We start from the raw sequence: 18,764 nt of genomic DNA on the forward strand, positions 1-18,764 counted from the left end.
AGATTAGGAAATGAGACACTTAAAGTAGTAAAGGAGTTTTGCTATTTAGGGAGTAAAATAACTGATGATGGTCGAAGTAGAGAGGATATAAAATGTAGACTGGCAATGGCAAGGAAATCGTTTCTGAAGAAGAGAAATTTGTTAACATCGAGTATAGATTTAAGTGTCAGGAAGTTGTTTCTGAAAGTATTTGTATGGAGTGTAGCCATGTATGGAAGTGAAACATGGACGATAAATAGTTTGGACAAGAAGAGAATAGAAGCTTTCGAAATGTGGTGCTACAGAAGAATGCTGAAGATTAGGTGGGTAGATCACGTAACTAATGAGGAGGTATTGAATAGGATTGGGGAGAAGAGAAGTTTGTGGCACAACTTGACCAGAAGAAGGGATCGGTTGGTAGGACATGTTCTGATGCATCAAGGGATCACAAATTTAGCATTGGAGGGCAGCGTGGAGGGTAAAAATCGTAGAGGGAGACCAAGAGATGAATACACTAAGCAGATTCAGAAGGATGTAGGTTGCAGTAGGTACTGGGAGATGAAGAAGCTTGCACAGGATAGAGTAGCATGGAGAGCTGCATCAAACCAATCTCAGGACTGAAGACCACAACAACAACAACAACAAGATAGAATCCCCTCATGTCCAAATTTAGGTCTGTACTTCATGCAGTGACATTTCAGTATTTGATTAAGTAATGCTTTTGAGTATGGCTGTCATTAGTATGAGCTTGGTGCATATCTGCTCCCCATAATTTACTGGTGCGTGTGTTATTGGTAACTGCTGCTATACCGGGTACACAATGTACTGTCAGTTAGTATCCTGTTAGCTATTCAAAGTGAAATCTCAACGAAAGTAACTCAATAACCGATATTCAATTTTCTCAAATATATATTTCCAAATTAATGTGCCTGATTGGGCTGGCAACTGTTCATTTTTTTCATTCATTTACAAATTTACCACTTTCATTAAATCCTGAGGTTAAAGTCCATCTGGTTTTTCTGTTAATTTCACCAAATTTCAAAATTATAGTCCAATACCTTTGTCCATTAAACGTACGTGCTGTCAAGCTTCGAAATCCTCTAAGAGGGTAACATTAGCACGTTTCACGGAACATTAGAGTGTTATATGTGACAGGACCAAAGGTTCGGTTGTTAGGTAAGAGTGATATACGTTTGTGAGCTGTGCTGTGGCTTGTGTTGGTGCTGTTTGTAGGTTTCCGCCCTCTGTCTGAGGCCAGATGGTATGGTTTAGTAGGCACGGTTGCAGTTCTTCATCTTCTTCTCATGGTGAATGGCGCCACTCGGTTTCGCAAGCGTTGCCTGTCGGCTAGTGGCAGCAGTGGCAGTTATCGATATGTAGTAACTGTTGCCATATCTTTGGGGCGACATTGTTGTTTTTCTGGGTCGTGTGAGTGGGCTAGTTCAGTTGGGGATTCAGGAGGAGCCAGATCCACACAGTGTGAGAACACGCCAGGACTGCTGGCGGCACACACGGACTGCCGGATGGAAGGGCCGTGGTCACGAGGGTCACGACCTCGTCGCAGACCGGATCCAGCAAGTTTTAAAATGAGTGGATTTCAATTCCGGTAGAGAAACCTCCACCACTGTGATATCTCGCGGTTCTCCAGTGACTTGGGTTCGCGTTGCTGCTCGTAGTGTCGCCGAGGTGAAGAGCAGCGAGTGGAGTGCTTGGGGAAGGCGGATCTGATTAGCTTTCCTTGACTTCTTACTACCATTTACTGCGTTCAACTTGTTACAATTTGTTAAGTTCAACCAGTGGTAAATTTTTCTTGTCTGTTGGCCACTAACATCCCAGTTATCTACCCTGGGGGTAAGTGTATGTAACTGCCACTGCTGTCCGGTAAGGTGTGTAGCTTTGACAGCTTTCTTGATTGTATGCTAGTTGGTGATTCTTCTGCTGTGGTGGTAGTGATTCCTTTCTCGTTCCGGGCACTCTAAGTACAGTATTCTGGGGACATAGTGCAGACTGCCGGTTACGACTTTGGCGTATCGTTCCGTCGTTGCATTTGGTTTATCGGACGTCAGGTAGCTTCGGCAAGATTATCGTCGGTCATTCGTTAGACTGCCACTAGTCTGAGTTACCATCTTGTGAAGTAAATGCAACTCTCAGCTGCCTATCTCTCATCACTCGCAAAAGTGCCTGTTTCCGGACCTACTCAGAGGTCGATTCCTGGAGCACCGTCTGTGGCCCCTCGGTTCTTGTAAGACATGTTTGTTCTAAAAGGAGGTCTGATGGCCAGTAGTTCTGTGTAACGCTCCTTCAGTCCACGCCTTCTGTGGGTATAATCTGCCTCAGTACCCTTTAAGGAACTTATGTACTGGTTCTTGTGTTTTATTATTGTATTATTTATTACAATACCTTGTAATGCGTGCATTAAAGGTTATATATGTCTAGTTAATAGTTCCATTCACCTTCTGTAATAAATCTAGGAGTGCAGTGTTCAGTGGATGTTACGGGTTGTGTTACAAAGTTTACCATCATTTCACCCATTTGGTGATCAGTTGCTTTTTTTAAATTAACCTTTGCTATTGTATTTGCTGTTTTGTAGCAGGTTTCTAAGTTTTTTATATTATTGCCGTTCCTGGAGTGTAAGGCCTTCTGCCGTGATTGTGGTCATTTACCGTAAAATTCTAATTTGGTTTTTGTATTTTAGCAGTAAGCCTTAAAACCTTATTTACTGCCATTCCTGGTGTCTGATTCCTTCTGCTGTGTTTGTGGCAACTTGCCTTTGATATTTCAATACCTAATTTGTAAGTTGATTTATTGCCATTCCTGGCATGTAAGGCCTTCTGCCCAGATCACAGTGGCTTGCTTTTTAATGGTGATTTGCTAAATTGTAACTCACTGAATACACTATTAGTTACACAGTTGTTTATTCCTTCATTAATAACGTGTGGTATTTTTATTTATTGTTGGGGCTGGAATTACTGGTTTAAAATAAATTGTGTGTAACAGTAAAAGGCAACCAGTAGTAACTGATTACGGCCCCGTCCACAATCGTAACCGAATCCTGCCTTCCCTTGACTAACACCAGGTTTCAGTTAGTGTTATACACCCTGTTGCTGAGCACACTGCACAACATGGCATCCTTCATTTCAACGACTGCTTCACAGCCTGTGCCATATGGATCCTTCCCACCAACACCAGCTTTTCCGAACTGTGCAGGTTGCAACGATCCCTGCAATATATCCTACATTCTCATAACCCTTCTACATCAACCTTTGTTAGTCACTTTCTTACCCATCCAGCCCCTTCCCTGTTCCCATTCCAGCACTACACAGCTCTCATTCCCCCGACATACCCAATCTTTTTACTATCCTCCATTTCCGCTACCATCCCCCCCCCTCCCCCCCTCCCGTCCCACCACTCCCCTGCCCATCATCTAACCCCCCAACTGCACCTAGCTCCCCTATCCTCTTTCCATTTCGTCCTTGTGCACTCCCCAGCAGCACTTTGCTGTCCCTTGCCCCTACCCTGCTATCCCTCCCCCTATCCACCCCAGCCTCCTTCTTGCCCCCATCCAGTTGCCACTCCCATCATGCACTGCTGCTGTTGCTCACAGTGTTGTTTCAGCTGCCAGTGGCTGCAGTCATATTGTGTGAGTTGTGTTTGCGTGGGTATATCTGTCGTCTATTTTTGACAAAGGCCTTGTTAGCCGAAATCTTATATTGTGAGAGTCTTTTTGTTGTGCCTATCTGTGACTCAGCATCTCTGCTATACGATGAGTAGCAGCTTTTCTTTCCATAATAGTGTTACATCCCATCCTGCATTTTCCATTGTTTGAATTTTGTTGGATGGCTTTTCTTCGGTCCTAACCCAGTGCTGTTTTCCTTTGTTACTATTTTCTAATGCATTACTATACTCAATGTCCATCCTTCTTTCTCTTCTTCCCTGTGTTTCTCTTGTCACCTTACAAACCACACTGCATGCTGTACTTACAAGCCACATTGTATCAAATGTCTTGGCCGATCACAACAGACCGTGCTGATTGTTGCTGCAGCATCTTATGTCCCGCATTACTTCCGCCGATATCATTATTCCTATACCTTCAAATTGATCACTCTCCCTGCGTCACTCTCCCATATTTTTGCGTGTTATTTCCTGCACCTCTCTGGAGCCACACAATCTTTTGTCTCATACTACGAACTCCTCTCCACCCCCGACTCTTTCTCCACTCTATTTCAGGGAGCTCCCACTAATTTCACCTCATCCAGTCACATCTGCCATGCCCCTTCTTCACACTTATCCACTCTCAGACCTACTATCCACAGTAAAATATTTTTTTTGTTATTATATCTTTTCTTTGATCTAATTTTGAGTTCACGCCAATTTTAGTGAGTGTTTGCCGTTTGCTATCGTTGACACCCTCAGATTTCATCTTGTTTCCCCCTTTTTCTTCCATTTCTTCCTTCTCGTGATTTTCCCATGCATTTGGGTGTAGTTTTCTGAATTTTTTCGGATGTAATTCTACATTATTTATGTAATTTTTCGCATTTTTAAACACCACCTTGCTCTTCCATCTGCGACAATACAGAAAAGTTTCCTTATCCCTAACCAGATCCCAATCCCACATACTGCTCCTGCATTCTTGCTTAGCTCATGGAATTCCCTGATATGCCCTTATCATCAAATTATGATCTCCGGCTGCCATACTTCCTTCCACAATGATCCCCACCTATTCACATTCCACCAATCATTAGCTCTCACCAACATATTCCTGAAAAACCATATTGACTGAGCCCAAACCTCTTTGCAGTACCATCTCTCCATCTGCAAGATTCTCCTGCTGTGCAATCCCAAATTCCTGGAACCCATAACACACACTGAGAGTCTTGCCCTCTAGAGTAACATGCACAATGCCATCTCAAAAAACTCTCCATCCTGCTCACTTCCTATCCCCGTTTTGTAGTATCACTGTCCACCACCTCTACAACAACCTCCAAACCTTCCCCATGTCCCCTCATAGCTGACAAACCCTATCTCGCAGAACTACTACATTTACTCTACCCTCTAAAACTCCCTCCCACCACCAGACAGAATACAGAACCAAAAAAGACCCAAAACACAGTCATGAACCTTTCTTCCAGAAGCCTTAGCCCCACAGAAATATCAGTCCTTTCCAAAGGCTTCATCTTTTGCTCCACTCCCAAATTCAATCATGCTGGACTCATCAAAGACCTTCTCTCCTTCTCCCGTCCCTACAGTGGAAACACTTTTTACACCACCTTGCTCCTTCCATCTGTGTCAATACAGAAAATTTTCCTTATCCCTAACCAGATCCCAGTCCCACATACTGCTCCTGCATTGTTGCTTGGCTCATGGAATCTCTGCTCTTGTATCTTCAACCTATTACCCGGAACATACCAACCACTTCCTTTGCCAACTCTCTACAGTTCCTGTCTCTTTACAACATGGTGCCCTGCTTGTCACTATTGATGTGACCTCCCTTTACACTACCACCCCCCACCCATGCCTATGCCCTTACTGCTGTTGAACACTATCTTTCCCAAAGCCCAACAGATACCAAACCAGAACCACCTTCCTAGTCGCCATGACCAACTATATCCTCACGCACAATTACTTCTCCTTTGAAGACATTATGTACAAACAAATACAGGGTATGGGTATGAGCACCCACATGGCACCATCCTATGCCAACCTATTCATGGGACATCTACAGGAATCCTTCCAAACACCTAGAATTCTAAACCCCTCACCTGATCCAGATTCACTGATAACATCTTTACGGTCTGGATCAAGGGTGAGGACATCCTATCCACATTCCTCCAGAACCTCAACAGCTCCTCCCCCATTTGCTTCACCTGGTCCTACTCAACCAAACAAACCACCTTCCTAGATGTTGACCTCCATCTCAAAGATGGCTACATCAGTACCTCTGTCCATATCAAACCTACTAACCGCCACTTCGACAGCTGCCACCCGTTCCATACCAAGAGGTTCCTTCCATACAGCCTATCCACCCACGGTCATTGTATCTCCAGTGATGAGCGTTCCCTCTCGAAATATACCAAGTATCTCACAGAGGCCTACAAAGACCATAATTATCCTCCCAACCTTGTACAAGAAGAAATCTCTTGTGGCTTATCTTTCCAGTCTCCCACAGTCTCACTCCACAACCTACCAAAGTCTCACTTTCTGGCCACAGAGGAGCATTTCCCTCATATCTCAGTATCAACCAGATCTAGAGCAACTAAATTACATTCTCCGCCAGGGTTTCGAATACCTATCATCAAGTCCTGATATGAGAAATGTCCTGTCCACTATCCTTTCCACCCCTACCACAGTGGTATTCCAGTGTCCACTGAACCTACACAATATACTTGTCCATCCCTATGCAACCCCTGCTCCCAACCCCTTACCTCATGGCTCATATCCCTGTAACAGACCTAGATGCAAGACCTGTCCCCGACATCCTCCCACAACCACATACTCCACTCCAATCACAGACATCACCTATCCAATCAAAGGAAGGGCTACCTGTGAAACCACTCATGTAATCTACAAGCTAAGGTGCAACCACTGTGCTGCATTCTATGTGGGCATGAAAACCAACAAACTGTCTGCCCGCATGAATGGCCACTGACAAACTGTGGCCAAGGAACAAGTGGACCACCCTGTTGCTGAGCTCACTGCCCAATATGACATCCTTCATTATAATGACTGCTTCACAGTCTGTGCCATATGGATCCTTACCACCAACACCAGCTTTTATGAATGTGTAGGTGGGAACTGTCCCTGCAATATATCCTACATTCTCGTAACCCACCTGGTCTCAATCTTTGTTAGTCATTTTTCTCACCCATCCAGCCCCTTCCCTGATCCCATCCCAGCACTACACAGCTTTCATTCCCCCAATGCACCCAGTCTTTTCACTTCCCTTCTTTTCTGCTACCCCCCCCCCCCCCCACACCCCACCCCTCCTCTCCACTGCCCATCATCTAACCCACTGATTGCACCTAGCTGCCCTACCCTTTCTCCACCTCTGCTCGTGCTTTCCCCAGCAGCACTTCACTGTCCCTCATCGCTACCCTGCCATCCCTCCCCCTCCCCACCCTCACCTCCTCTTTACCCCTACCTAGTTGCCACTCCCCTCATGCAACGCTGCTGTTGCTTGCAGTGTGGCTTCAGCTGCCAGAGGCTGCAGTCATGTGTGTGTGAGATGCGTTTGTGTGTGTGTGTGTGTGTGTGTGTGTGTGTGTGTGTTTGTGTGTTTGTGTGTGTGTGTGTGTGTGTGTGTGTGTATGTGTGTGTCCATGTCTGTGTGGTCTATTTTTTATGAAGGCCATACTGGCCGAAAGCTAATTTGTGGCAGTCTTTTTGTTTTGCCTATCTGCAACTCAGCATCTCCACTATGTGGTGGGTAGCAACTTTCCTTTTCATAATATTATTACATTCCAACCTGGTTTTTCCATTGTTTGACAGGTGTACGCAGAATAGATGTGGCAATCCAGTAATGTCAGCAAAACAGCGTGAAGTATAGTAAATAAAGAAAGTGGGGGCAGTGACAATGCAGTGCGCAATAACAATACAAAATTGCTGAATGACCCAAAGGAAGTATGTGAGAGATTCATAGACAAATTTAGTAAGACGAGTAGGGAGGATGCGATTGACCACCACAGGTGCTAAATCCTGGTAATATCAGTAATTCGTTCTTCACGGGGTGTGTTACAGAATTGGAAATCCAGAAAACTATTTCCAACTTAAAGGCAAATACATCTGGTGGTTGGGATGACATCTCAGCCAAATTTTTGAAAGGTGCAGTAATTAATTCATAAATCCACTACAATATTTAATAAAGAGCTGTTTCAGTGAGAGGTCATTTCCTGACTTGTTAAAAGTCACTAAAATAAGACCAGTGCATAAAAAGGGAATAACTACTGATATACAAAATTATAGTTCTATTTCACTGACATCAATACTTAGTACATTGTTGGAAATGTTACTTCTTAGCCAACTTGAATCATTTTTCTGTAAAGGCAATTTTTAAAAAGCTCTCAGCATGGTTTGAGGAAGGAAGGTCTACAATAACAGCTGTAGCTACTCCCCCCCCCCCCCCCCCTCCCTCCAAACAGTACTAAATAAACTTGAAACAAAGTTATTGGCACCTTTTCAGACTTACACAAGGCTTTTGGCTCTGTAAATCATTCTGTTCTTCTAGAAAGAAAAGTGGCATTAGATTTGTAAGGAGACAATGTGTTAAGCTGTATCATACAGCTCGGGAACATGTACAAACAGTAAAATCAGCTTTTAAAATTCTTAACTGTGGAGTCCCTCAGGGCAGCATTATCAGGCCTTTTTTGTTTATTGTATACACCAGTGATATAGTAACTCCACAAAATTCAAACCTAGTAAATCATTCCGACGATACCTCCTTCATAAGCTAGGGCTCAACAAAACAGTTAGCAGTGCAAAATAATGCAGAGAACATTAGCCTCATCACAGAATATCTCACCAAAAACAATTGGCACTAAATAATGACAAGACAATTCTGAAACAATTGATAAACATAAACTCCTGGGTATTATAGTAGATGAACATATTACACGGAAGGAGCACATCAGCTATATGCTTGTGGCCTAGTTGCTAAAACACCTTTCTATCATAATAGCACCACCTGTCTTTGACATATCTATTTTGGTATTATGCACTCCCACCTATAATATAGTATTGAGATCTCGGATGGGACACCAACAGTAAGCATGGACAGGGCTTTCATAGCCCTGATATGAGCAATTAGGATAATAGCTAATATTAGTAAATGTCAGTCCCGTAGAGAAAATATTTCATTAAGTATAACCTGTTCTCAGGACTATACTGATTGTAAAAGAAAATATAGAGCATAGTATACTCAACAGTGAAATCCATAGTCATAATACAAAAAAGAGACAATTACCGCATAAAATTTAGTAATAAAAGGGAGTCCATTTTCTGCTGGAAGATATTTTTTATAACAGACTGTCACATAGCATCAAACTGTCAAATGGAATGATATTTAAGACAAAATTAAAACATCTGTTAAGTGACAGAAGCTTGTACTCCATCAAAGATTTTTAATGTTGTTGTGTATAATTTACCTTTGTATGTTTATAAACAGACTATGCCCACAACTCTAAAAGTTATTACGGACAAGTAAACCATTTATTATTATTATTTCACTGTTCAGGCTGAAAATTATTATGTTTGATAACATTTAAATTTCAACTTCAAGTTATTTATATATACATAAAGGAGTGATAATTAGGTGTAAAACTTTTTTTGCATTGGTTTACATATGTAGGAAGACATGTGTTACATAACTGAGACATGAAATATTGTATGTTCATGGTATAGCAAAAATTAGGCCTAGAATACTAGAATGAAAAACAAATATTTATTTCATTTTACAGATACCTTGCGTGACACTAACAAGTTATTTTGTGCTGGAAGCTTTATAACTACACTAGCGTCCAAACTTAAAGCAAAAAACTGCTGTTTCTGTGTCATGTGTCTAATTCATGATATAATCACACAAACTGAAGAAATAGGATGAGCTGAGTTAACATGACAGGACCGTGTTTTCACCACTTGGTGGAAATCGGAACATTCTGTCGTAGCTTTGCCATCTACACTGGTGTCTAAAATTAAAGCAACAAACCACTGTTTCTGTTCTGTGTCTAATTTCATACAAACTCTCAACAGATGTCTGTCTGATCATGTTCTGCATGGACGGTGGCATTTTCGTCAACAGAAAACCATTTTAACAATGATGTCAGAGCATCTATCAAACAGACTAGTGTTTGCTGGGTGTTGTAACTGCGACCAGGACAGTCGTGGGGTAGCACTGACAGAAGGGGCGGCAGGACCCATGGAGAGGCCCACAAACAACAACACAACGGACGGAAGAGGATGGACATGACCAACATAGGACAGAACGAATACAACAAGACTGCACCACAGAGTCACAAGGAAACAAACTCATACACGAACCAGGAAGTAAGCAGTCTAGTGCAAAACGAGGGCAAACTGACGTAAGCGAGACTAGACTGACTTGCTGAGTGAGTGGTCGGCACTTAAGTGCTATCGGGGGCGCCGCTATTGGCCACTGGGACCACGTGTTGCACTGTGGTGCCCCCACACTAAAAGCGGGCCAGGAGGCGAGCGCGATGATGAAGATACCTCTATGGGTCTTCGACATCCATGACGTCAGGCGCGGATTCAAATTCCGTGGTGCGTGGTGCCAGATCCCTTCCCCCTGAAACTTGCGCGTAGGGGCGGAGACACCCCAGACGGTGACGAGGTGGGCGGCAGTGGGAAGAGAAACTGGGCGTATCAACCGCTAGCAGCGGGCAGGAAGGGACGCCCGAGGTATCCATGACAGCCGATCCAGAGTCTGGGAGGGGGGGGGGGATGGAGCCGCCGAATCACCCGGAGGCGGAGAGGGCCGCCGGCAGCACCGCAGGGTGACGGCAGCCAGGGGCTGGGACAGTGACTTGAGGACCACGTCCATACCAAAAGGAGGTAGGGAAAGAGGCGGCGGTGCGAGTCCCGTGGCAGCAAGAGGGCGGAGCTGATTATGATGGTGGCGCTCCAACCCTTTCGATGTCTGCACCGACGTAACATGGTGCCCATGGGCTGCGACGAGTGTGGCGGGTGTCCAACCGGCCTTGCGCCCGTACTCACGGGCCCACACAGCAGTGCCAGGGGCATACCACTGTGGGGGCGGGAGGAGGACGGCATCAGCAATTGGAGCAGGGTCCGCGGCTGTCGCCCATGAAGGAGCTCTGCTGGACTGCAACTGTCAATTGGCATAAGTGCGATAGGTGCTCAAAAACAGGGTGAGGGCTAATATGGTTGGAGATGGGTCGACCGCCTTAGACAACTGGTGTTTAAAAGTGCAGACAAGCCTCTCTGCTGCGCCATTGGACGAAGGGTGGAAATGGGGGCTACGGATATGCTTGATATTGTTGGCCTGACAGAAGTTGTGGAAGGAGGATGCTGTGAATTGGGACCATTATCAGAGACCAACAGGTGGGGCAGGCTCTCAATGGTGAGAACCTGAGCCAGGGCCGTGAGTGTAGCCTCCATGGTGGTGGAGGCCATTCGGACGACATATGGGTATTTGGAGTAGGCATCAACGATGAGTAACCAAATGGACCCAAAAAACGGGCCGCAAAATCGACATGGATGCGAACCCAGGGCAGGCGAGGCGCAGGCCAGGGTGCAAATGATTGAGGGGGGCTTGCCTGGTGACGCGCACATACAGTACAGCCATGGAGCAGGCGCTCAATATCGCCATCGATGCTGGGCCAATACACATGCCGGTGAGCCAAAACTTTCATACGGGACATGCCCCAGTGCCCGTGGTGTAACAAACTGGGCACCCGAAACTGCAATTCCGGAGAGATGACCACTCAGTGGGCATCTGACTCCATGGCCAACAGAAGGATATCATCGACCACGGAGAGCCTGTGGGACAGGTGGCACCATGGGCTGAAATCGGACTGCATCCGACAAGTAACACAGGATGGCTACCCGTGGACTACGTAGTTGAGAACCTGCCGCAAGACAGGGTCGCGGTAGGTAGCCGCAGCAACGTCAGCAGCCATAAGAGGGAGACCGTCCAGCGCATCCCGGCGGGCGGAATCAATGTGAAAGGCGAGGACCTCCTGTTGGTCAAAGGCAGGATCGGGGCCCGCTGGGAGATGTGACAAAGCATCCGTATTAGCATGGTGGGCGGTGGGCTTATACCAGATGGTGTAAGTGTAATTACCTAAAAACAATGCCCAGTGCTGGAGACGTTGAGCTGTCCACTCGGGAAGGTGATTGTCGGGCCGAAAAGTGTAACCAAGGGTTTATGGTCTGTCAGGAGGGTGAACTTTGCTCCAAAGAGATAGGAATGAAATTTTTGGACGGCGAACATGATCGCCAGGGCCTCCTTTTCAATCTGGGAGTAGTTCCGTTGCACTGGGGTCAACGTCTTGGAGGCATAAGCGATGGGCTGTTCAGAGCCATCGGCATCCTGGTGGGCGAGGATGGCCCCAATGCCATATGTCGACACATCAGCTGCCACAACCAAGGGGTGATCCAGAGAGAAGGGAGTAAGGCACGGGTCGGACTTCAGCATCGCCTTTAAATGGAGAAAAGCCTGGTCAGGGGCAGGAGTCCAAACAAATGGTACCTGTTTGCGACGCAAGTGTGAGGGGTTGAGCAACAGAGGCAGTCTGTGGCAAGAACTTTAAGTAATAAGTAACCGTGCCTAGAAACACCTGCAGTTCTGATAAGTCCTTGGGACGAGGAAGGGCCTCAATGGCCACGACATTACGACCCGAAGGGTGAACGCCATCTTTGCTAAGCCAGTGGCCCAAGTATTCCATTTCCGGTTGAAAAAAACAACACTTTTCCAGCCGACAGCGGAGACCAGCAGACTGCAAAGCATGAAATAAGGCGCTGAGGTTTTGCAAATGTTCCTGGTGGGAACACCCAGTGACCAAGATGTCATCCAGATAATTCACACATGCAGGGATAGGCTGGGTAAGCTGCTCCAGGAATCGCTGGAAAATGGCCGACGCCGAAGAGACACCAAAGGGAAGGCACTTGTACTTATACAATCCGAAAGGCGTGTTGATAACCATGACGTTCTGAGATTCGGCATCCAAAGGCAACTGGTGGTATGCCTCATCCAGGTTGATCTTGGAAAAGTACTCTCCCTGGGCAAGCTTGGCATGAAGGTCTTCCTGTCAGAGAATGGGGTAAGTGTCAATGAGGGACTGAGCATTGACTGAAGTGCCGAAGTCCCCACACAGCCAAAGGGACCCATTGGGTTTCCGTACGACCACCAGTGGCATCGCCCATGCACAATAGGTTACAGGTTACAGCACACCAGCGGCCTGGAGCCGATCAAGTTCCTGCTTGACGGCTGGCCGTAAGGCCACCGGAAGGGGCGGGCCTGGAAAAAGCAAGGCTGTACATCTGGCTGGAGGGTGATGTGCAATTGAAAGCCAGAAGCACATTCGAGATCTGGTGCAAACAAAGATGTAAATGCGGAACACAAATTATCCAAGTCCTGAAAGGGAACAGCCATGGAAACGACCTTAACTTCATCGGAAATTGAAAAGCCAAACAGTTGAAACGCATCCAGGTCAAAAATATTCGAAGCCGACAGATGGTCAACAACAAAAAGGGTAAGGAGCCACAGAACATGCTTGTATGTTGCCTGGACGACGAACTGCCCACGAAGGGGAATGGAACTGTCTCCGTAGGCGACCAACCGGCGAGAGGGAGGCGACAGAGCAGGAGAGCCTGGCCGGGTATATGTCACCATATTAATCAGGCAGACGGTGGCCCAAGTGTCGACCTGAAAACTGACATCCTCAGTGAAAATGTGGAGCGTGAGGAAAAGATTCCATGCTGATGGGTCATCCTGTGGGCCGACCGATTGCAGAGCATGGATGGTATCTTGAGGCCCAGGAGGGGCAGTACTGGATCGAGTCGAGCGACTATGACAAACTGATTGGACGTGGCCCTCCTTGTTACAAAGCGTGCACATTTTCCAGCGGTGGGGACAAACAGCCCACAAATGGGCAGTAAAGCACTGTGGGCAAGACAGAAGTGGGCCGCGCGACCGGCGACAAGGGGCGACCGAAGGTGCCGATGCCATAGAGACGTCGGAACATGAAGAGTCCCGACGGCGCTGGCCCCTGTTGGCCGGACCACGTCAGCGTCGTGAGGGCGGAACCCGCCGGGATTGCGCGATCGCTGCCACCTGTGGTCGCGCCATAAGATGCTTGTTAGCCACTTGAGCAATTTCAAAGGAGTGGGCAATGCGGAGAATGTCTTCCAAGGAGGGGTTGTTGAGTTTCAATGCTGCAGTACGGACCTCAGGGTCGGGAGCCAGCTGAACCACCACATCCCGGATCAGGGAGTCCACATACGAAGCCTTACCCTGCTGATTGGTGCATGTAAATTCGCATCGACAGCTGAGACCCTGCAATTCTGTGACCCAGGAATGATTGACCAGGCTGTTTATGGTACTGGTGGAACTCCAGCTGAGAGGCGACTACATGGTAGCGTTGGGAATAATAGTTTGTCAGCAAAAGGCAGATCTCCAGGAAAGAGAGAGCCATGGGATCGGACAACGGTGTCAACTTGCGGAGAAGAAAGAACGTGTCAGGAGAGGCCCAAGACAAAAACAATGACCGCTGCAAGGAGTCATCCGTGACTTGAAAAGCCGTGAAATGTTGTTTCAGCCTAGGTAAGTAGGTTTCCCAGTCCTCTTTAGCGTCATTAAAGGGTGGAAATGACGGCGGACGCGGGAAAGCATCGGACACCCGAGGACCCTGAAGCTGGTGTGGTAATGCGTCCCGGGTATCGACTTTGTCCGTTAGCAACTGCAGCGACTTTTGTAAGATGTCTAACCGGAGCTGCTGCTGCTGCTGCTTCATGGGCTGCTGCTGTTGCTCCAGCAGCCAGACCAACTTCGCCTCCACACCAAGAATGACCTCCATTTACCTCGTTGCCCAAAATGTTGTAACAGCGAACGGGATGGTCGTGGGGTAGCACTGACGGAAGGCGCGGCAGGACAAGCGAACAACAACACAACGGAAGAGGACAGACATGACCAACGTAGGACAGAACGAATACAACAAGACCAAACCACAGAGTCACAAGGAAACAAACTCATACACGAACCAGGAAGTAAGCAGTCTAGCGCAAAGCGAGGGTAAACTGATGTAAGCGAGACTAGACTGACTGGCTGAGCGAGTGGCCGGCACTTAAGTACACCATCGGGGGCGCTGCTATTGGCTGCTGGGACCACGTGTTCCACTGTGGTGCTCCCCACACTAAAAGCGGGCCAGGAGAGGGGCACCACTACAGCTTGCTGTGCGATGGTGTAGAGACCTCTATCGGTCTTCGACGTCCATGACGTCAGCCGCGGATTCAAATTCCGCGGCACACGGTACCAGACTGGGTAGTCCCATATTCACAATTGCTATGTACACAGTCACAGACAGTGCAGTATGGTACAGAGGCGATGCCTACCAGACACATTGCAGTGGAGGGCCATAAGAAGAATGGAAGCAGGACAGTCGCAAACTGATGTGGCCCGAAGGCTAAATGTGAATCGTTCTGTTGTTTCTTGGATTTGGCGACAATTTATAGAGACCGAAACTGCATCTCGAAGACCAGGGCAAGGCCGACTGTGTGTGACATCAGAAAGAGAGGACCATTATTTGGCTGTACGGGAATGATGAGACTGCCTTAGTACTGTGCAGCAACTGGCATCTGACCTCACAGAATCCACTGGACATGTTGTATAGAAGCAAACAGTGTAGAGAAGGCTTCGATAGAGTGACCTTTACTGCTGGAGACCTGCTGTATGTGTGCCTCTGACACGTCTTCACAGAAGAGAATGTCTAGAGTGGAGTCATCAACATCCCACGTGGACAGTTGAACAGTGGAAAATGTTCTTTTCACAGATGAGTCCCAATTTGGTCTGCAGAGTGAATCTCGACAGATTCGCATCTGAAGGGAATGTGGAACACAATTTTGAGACCCGAAAATAGTGGAAAGAGACCAATATTGAGGAGGGTTGCTAATGGTGTGTGGAGGGATTATGTTGACCACTCGAACACCTCTTCGTGAAATTTTGCAGGTGAATCGGAAATGTTTAACTGGTGTCAGATATTGTGACGAGATCTTGGGACTTCATGTACAATTACTGCAAGGTGCTGCATGCCAAGACTTCATTTTGATGGATGATAACGTGTGACCTCATAGAGCACAAGTGACTGATATTTCCTTAGAAACAGAAGATACTGCACACATGGTGTGATCCACTCGCTCTTCTTGTTTGCATGTCTGTGATGCATTAGGGAGACCAGTTGCATCACGTCAACATCCACCAACCACTCTCCAGGCCTTGTGAACAGCTCCACAGGAATAATGGGCATTATTGCCTCAACATGACATTGATGATGTTATTTAACAGCATGCTCTGTCTCTGTCAGGCCTGTATTACCACCAGAGGTGGTCACAACCAATATTGAGCACATTAACCTGTTGTCAGAATGTGTGTGCAAATCTGTTAAGTTGGAAGAAACGAAGAACATTTCTGTCTACTGTTAAGCATTTTTCAGTTGTTTATATATATTCTTTACGTTGTTTTTACTTCGTTATCACCTGTTTATAATGTTTTGTGGAAAGTTAAATGCAAACTTGCAAAATTTCTATTCGTTGCTTAAATTTTGGACACTAGTGTACTATCCATTTTACAGCCTGTCATCCTGCAGACAACAAAATGATTTCTATCTTCTGCTTGTCATCCATTTCAGAGTCAAAACTGAGTTATTTACCATGTGACTTGCGATTTTTTAATCTATAGCCCTGTTTTCCATCATTTTTGGTGTGTTGAAACACAGATTTCATTGGTTAATGGAAGTTTTGATGATTACACATGCATTTTTGTCTACTTTGTCATGAAACACAACATTTTCAGTGATTGTATAATATTTTATTGCAGCTGCATAGTGTGTGTGTGTGTGTGTGTGTGTATGTGTGTGGTAAGTGGGGGGGGGGGACGGGGGGGGGGGGGGGGGGGGGGGAGAAGGGCGCGTTACTTATACAGGTATTGATAGTGGCAAACTGAATTTTATTGTGGAGTGATGTATATTCATTTAGTTCATTTTTTTCCTTGGGCTATTGATTTTTGGATATGATATTTCTCTTCTGGTGTTGATTTCTGGTGCCACCTATTGCTAGTTTCAAGAATTTTCAAATATGTTTCTATGATTGTTGTGTGATGATCCTAGGGCATTTGGTGGTGTGTAAATATTGAGTGGTAACTATTACTTTTTACTATTCTTGTAAAATTCCTATACAAGTGGACCATGTACACAGATTGACAGCAATTGCATGTTAATTGGTAGATACCAGATTGGCTATATTTATCAGTGTTAATGGTTCGCATTTCAAGTTTGTTCTGTATTGTGCCGTTAGTTCTTTATGCTATGCTGAGTCCTTGATGTGTGTGTTTCATGACTACATGTTGTTATTTTATATATTGTCTTCATATTATAGCCATTCTATACTCTTCTTTGCTTTACTGTGTTTACTTCTTCCATTTAATCACTTTTATTCACAGGTGTTCTGTTCATTCTGTGTAGTAAGTATCTGAAGCTGGCTTTTTTTGTTTTGGGTAAGTAGATTGGTTGTGGATAACTATGCTAGTGTGTAGGGGTTTCCTGTATATTCTGAGCTCATGTTTAATGCAGCCGATGCACTTAATAGAGTTTTGGTGGTCTTCACTATCTAACAAGAACAATTTTTCAGCATATGTTTAGTGCCTGCCCATGTGGCGGACTGCAATCCTCCATCCCCCCTTCCTCCAAGGGACCTTTCTCACAATACATTTGCCCTACTTATCTGCCCACCCTCTCCCCTATACCCTCTCATACAAACAATTTCTGCTTTTTATGTGGCATATGTTAGTTAAAATGTGTGTGTATGTGTATATGTATCAAATCACTGAAGATGCACGAAATAACTAAAGACAAAACAGTCACAGCTGAACATAAAATGCAAACTTTCTTCATAAAAGCTCAGCCTCAAACGTACACACTACATGAGATTTTAAGGATTTTATCACACTCGTCTCATCATCGTACAGAATAGAAAGCAGGTTCCTACATAAGTGATCACAGTGAAAATGAGGAGTACACCGATTCCTATGCCACAAATGCCACAGACTAAGAAGATGATGTCCTATGTGGGAAAAGGGTCGGAATGGACTTCATCCTGCCAGAGTGACTGACAGGAGGTACAGCATGGCAGGGTGATCATCTCATTTATTGTCCCTCACTGCCAGCCACAGTCGCTCCTGTGTGGCTCTCTGTCTCAGCTCAGCAGCGAGAAGCCGGACCCCCAGGATTGTCTTGTCATCTTCCCTGCAGCCTCCTCAGTTATTTGATCTTCTGCCTGGATTCCCGTGTGGCCCCGGTATCCAGCAGAAGTAGCTGTAGCACATATGATCCCGTGTAATCTGAGAAAAATAAGATACAATATATAAAGATAAATACTTTCAAGATCATACAAAAAAAACTGAGTTAACAAGTGACTAAATCACATGCAATATTCATTTTCTGTCAGTATTAACAATGACTGGTGAGTCTTCTGTCCGGTGCTAAAATATTCTAGATATGCGTGTTGTAACTCAATGATTTTTCTCTTTGTGGAGACAATCAGAGCCCCACTGTACAGGCTGTGTAAATGAACACACACAACACACCTACACACCTACACACACCTACACACCTACCACACACAACACACCTACAACTGCAATTACAGGAATTACCTTTTAGCAGATCACAAACTTTCTAACATTCTTGAGAGAGGAAACAAGTTACTTATCAAATCTTTTATTTTTCCTAATTTTTCATTTCTCCTAATTTTTATTTTTCCTCATGAAATCCTAATTTTACGCAAACAAAACGTCACTACCCTATGTGCCTTCAAAATATTAACACATGTTATGCCTCTTATTAGGACTTCAGCACTGTGATGCACTGTATCGCAATGGTAGAGTGATGCACAGCCCTATATTAACCTAACTGATTAATACTTAAACTGTATAATAATTTAGTGGTTAAAAAATTGGAAGCTGTTTGGACAATTTGTCTGCTGTTTTTGCATGTGATGTATATACAGATGGACTCCACAAGTCTTCATGGCAGGAACTGCAGCAT

The 18,764-nt window shown here is 45.5% G+C and overlaps 1 protein-coding gene across 2 annotated transcripts in view; it reads right to left on the bottom strand.

Annotated features, from left to right (window-relative positions):
* Nucleotides 1-17,585: 17,585 nt before the first annotated feature.
* Nucleotides 17,586-18,764, bottom strand: part of LOC124785009 (putative FERM domain-containing protein FRMD8P1) — a 343,120-nt gene continuing 341,941 nt past the window's right edge. For both annotated transcript variants that reach the window (XM_047254145.1, XM_047254144.1), the window contains one exon: nt 17,586-18,058. The gene's annotated coding sequence lies outside the window, so the exon portion shown is untranslated. The remainder of the gene's footprint in view (nt 18,059-18,764) is intronic.

Source organism: Schistocerca piceifrons, chromosome 1 (genome assembly GCF_021461385.2).
Source record: "Schistocerca piceifrons isolate TAMUIC-IGC-003096 chromosome 1, iqSchPice1.1, whole genome shotgun sequence".
Taxonomy (NCBI): Eukaryota; Metazoa; Arthropoda; class Insecta; order Orthoptera; family Acrididae; genus Schistocerca; species Schistocerca piceifrons.